At 46.5% G+C, this 4110-nt stretch overlaps 1 long non-coding RNA gene across 1 annotated transcript; it reads left to right on the top strand.

Moving 5' to 3' along the window:
- Positions 1-278: 278 nt before the first annotated feature.
- On the top strand, positions 279-3002 carry LOC132013228 (uncharacterized). Its single transcript, XR_009402927.1, has 2 exons — positions 279-445; positions 2768-3002. It is a non-coding gene; the product is annotated as an uncharacterized LOC132013228 (long non-coding RNA).
- Positions 3003-4110: the final 1108 nt, after the last annotated feature.

Genomic DNA, 4110 nt, shown 5'->3' with positions numbered 1-4110 from the left:
ATTTGCATATCCAAAGTGCCATGCCATGGAATATCCCTTGTGCCCAGTTTCATAGAGCAATTATTTCCACATTTTAGAACTGGCACCACCTTCGAAATATGTCCCCTCAAATGGCACAATAGATGTAGGTATTAATTAGCCGGGCTAATTGTCCAGACTTGTTTAGAATAATCAAGTGAGGAAGCAGCTTCAGTCCGTTGGATTTTTCTCAAACAACTAACAGTAAAACACCAACTTGTTGTGCCAGTAAATCGCACAAACCCAGTGTGTGACTTAGAAGGAAATTCTGTCTCCCCTGAACACGGGTCCTCACTCACAAAGCTGGGCGCACAGCGGGCCCTGCCTCCAAAGGTACTTTGAGGAAAGGCCTTTCCGTCCTCACAGCAGAAAATCAATGCAGCACACTGGAGGGAAGATGGAGAGTTAAAACGTCCTCCTCGCACGGGTGAGTAAACAGGGCCTCTTTGCTAGGGGTGGTTCAGCTCAGACCTGCAGGCAGCAATCCTGACTGCAAATAAAAACCCTTCCCGGAGCAGAGGGGCAGGGGGAATGCTCAGCCCGAAGCGGGCACGCCGGAGCCCTTTGCCTCCTAGAGTTCCATTTCTGTGCAACCGCAGATCCGTGTGTGCCTGCAAAATTGCATAATGTGCCATTTAGCCAGCTGTTATTCCAGCAAATCTCTTCTTTGCACACCGATTTGCCCGCCTGCCTAATAAATCCGCAGGAAGGGAGGGAGAGAGAAGCCAAGTTTTCACCCCGACGGTGTGTTCTGGGCCTCTCCTTCATCTCAGACTCCCTACCCCTCCCACACCGAGAGAAAATCATGGGCCTCAGAGCTCCAATGGATAGGAGCCTTGCATGGGTCTTTCTTTACCCTGCGCTCACCACTTTCTGGGAGAGATAGACGCTTTTCATGTCCTTTGTGACTTAACCTGCTTCTGTCTCCTCCTGAGGTCTAAAACAAAGGTTCCTTTCCTCTGGGCTTCTCTCCCTTTGTCGCTCTCTTGCTTTTCCTCAATTGCTCTGATATTTCTGGCTTCTCCCCACACTGAGTCACATCCCAGTACGGGTTGCAGAACGCTTCTAATGTCGTCACTAAATACTAAAGGTGGGCAGGCTCCGACAGCTTTCAGCAGCCCACATCCTCAGGCGAGTATTTTTCCGCTACAGTGATGATAAAAGGTAAGTATGTTCCTTTACTGGGAACCATCTAAAAGCGGAGCTTTGAAAACAAAACCCTGCTAGTTCCCAGGGACAAAATTCGTATTTTTCTTTGTGCCACCGCAAAGCTCTTCAACACCCCGGTAGAAGGGAGCCCTAATTACTCATGGCACTCCAGACGAGCTGTGAGAAGCACAAAAGGAGGCTGGTGCACAAAGATGGGGGACTGGGGAACGGAGTTGCTCCCCCATCCCCCCAGGCCTCAGGGGCTCAGAAGTCAGAATCAGCTGTGACTGCCTTTTTCCACCAGAACTCCAGGAGCCTGGCTCACAGGAAACCACTTCCTTGTTTCTGTTGATCTCTCTCACTATTAATTAATCCAGAATGCAGAAGAATTTCTGAACTCTGAATGTCTCCCAATATTAAACTAGGTATGCATGTGGACTACTTAGGTTATAGTGTACAAATACAGGGGAAACACACATGTGTACTTGGACTTACACAGTAGACATGTTTTTGGAAAAGTGGATGCATAATATTCATAAATCCAAGCCCTTGGGGGCTTCACTTTAAAAAGACGTTTGATCGTGTATCTATTTATAAAGCACAGAACATTACTGGTAATGTGGTTTTTCTCGTGCATTTTCCCCCAAGAGTCTCTCATTTTAAAATGAACGTAGCAGTGTATTTCTTCAAATAGAAAATTCTGAAAATTTTTCTAGATTTCCTGTCCGTCTATTGCAGTGCTCGTTAAGGGTAGATTTTGAATCATTTATGATTCCAAGTTCTGGAATATCCCAGACATTCCTCCTGAATTCCACGGTAGCGCTCTAGTTTCACATGCTCAGGAAAATGTGGCAACCCCACCGTAGACGGGAAGATACCTTCACGTTGCTGTCCTTGCAAGACTGTCGCCCCTTGACCAGAATGGCCTGGTCCCTTAAGACAAATTTAACTGTGAGAAATACCTGAATTTCATCCTGATCCCTCAGCAACGCGCCTCCCCAAGAATATCAATTTTCATTCACCTTAATAGTGAGTTTTCTAACAATTGGGGCTTCCTAAAAATGAAATGTGCTTACTTTTGAGCAATTTTCTCCTCAGGATATTCTGGTACAATCTGGATGACTACCCATCAGCTGCGTTGCGAAAGTACCTCAGAGATTGGAGTTAGTATTAACCAATCAGTAAGATTATTTTTTTAAAGGGTGCATATATGTGTAAGTTTTTCTTTCTTGTGGTAAAAAACACCTAATGTGAAAATCACCACTCGTGATATTTAATCCATTCACAGTGCTCTGCAACAGCACCACTGCCTAGTTCCAGAACATTTTCATTACCCTAAAAGGAAATCTGTACCCATTAAGCAGTCCCTCACCCTCCCTCCCTGCCTTCCCAGCCCCTGGCAACCAGTAATCTGTTTTGTAGCTATCTCTAGGGATTTGTCTGTTCTGGATGTTTCATATAAATGGAATCATATTTTATGTGGTCTTTTGAGTCTGGCTTCATTCTCTCTTGCCTCAGCGACCCTTCTGGGTATAAATCATCTCCGGTTAATTTCTTTGAGATCCATCTTTCATTTCCATCCTCTCTGTTTCCTTCTCAGGCGCTGCTCTGTGTGGTTTGCATCTTACTGGGTGTGAAATCACGGTCCAGGGGCTGCCCCTCCCCCACCGCAGAGCACCCCCAGGGGCACCACGCCACAGCCCTCCTGTCACCCCTTCGTTGTAGGTCGGACCGGGGCTGCCTGTGGAAAGAGAAGAGAAGCAAGTCACCCTCAAACTTTTTCATATTTTCCAAAGGTTTTCATCTTTTAAAATAAAATGTGAGAGGCGCTTTTTCCCTTCTTGACAAATTTAAGTGATAATTAGCTGGGAACAGAAAATCTCCCCTGAAGTGTCACCGTGTGCTTGTGCTTAACAGAGCCACCCTCAGATCCACACCCCAGATTGGCTCTAAGTAGAACACTTGCTCATGTCCAAAGAGCTGTCACCGCTCCCCTCATTCCAGACGCTTGTTGTGAGGCGAGGTACCCCTATCATCCCTGCCTTTGCTCCATGCAACAGAAGCCACACAGGAAAGTGGACCACGGTGTCCCGGCAGGCATGCTGGACTGCCGGTGAGAAGACCCACGTTCCAATCACATGGCTGCCATTTAAGAGTGACATAACCGGGGCCAAGTCATGGAACAGCCTGAACCTTGGGTTTAAAAGGAAGATTTTGATTGTTTGTTTGTTTGTTTGTTTAAGGTTTTGTTTATTTATTTGAGAGAGAGAGGAGCAGAGAGACAGAGACAAGCAGACACCGAGATGAGCACAGAGCCCCACATGGGACTCCATTCTGGACTCGACCCAGGACTTGACTGGGGCCCATCCCATGACCCCAAGATCATGACCTAAGACGAAATCAAGAGTCGGACGATGAACCCACTGAGCCACCCGGCACCCCAAATGGAAGGTTGTTTTATTTATTTATTTATTTAAAACTTTTTTAAAAAAATTTATTTATTTGACAGACAGAGATCACAAATAGGCAGAGAGGCAGGCAGAGAGAGAGAGAGGAAGAGAAGCAGGCTCCCCGCTGAGCAGAGAGCCCGATGTGGGGCTCGATCCCAGGATTCTGGGATCATGACCTGAGCCGAAGGCAGAGGCTTTGACCCACTGAACCACCCAGGCACCCCTGAAAGGTTGTTTTAAACAGTGGCTAATCTCATCAGGTTGTTGCCAAGATAGAAGCCAAGAAAAACAATCTCATACATGTAAGCTCTTTGAAAACTGTGATCCTATTCCCCAAGTGTCTGCTAGCATGTAAGCATCATGAAAGCAGGACCTTTGCCATATTTTCTGCTTCCATGTCTAAAGCATCACAACACAGTAAACACTCGGGGTGATGGGTGTTAAGGAGGGCACGTACTGCATGGAGCATTGGGTGTTATACGCAAACAATGAA

Source organism: Mustela nigripes, chromosome 3 (genome assembly GCF_022355385.1).
Source record: "Mustela nigripes isolate SB6536 chromosome 3, MUSNIG.SB6536, whole genome shotgun sequence".
In the NCBI taxonomy this organism is placed as follows: domain Eukaryota; kingdom Metazoa; phylum Chordata; class Mammalia; order Carnivora; family Mustelidae; genus Mustela; species Mustela nigripes.
The sequence above is the reverse complement of the archived record's forward strand: the minus strand, read 5'-3'. Positions and strand labels throughout refer to the sequence as shown.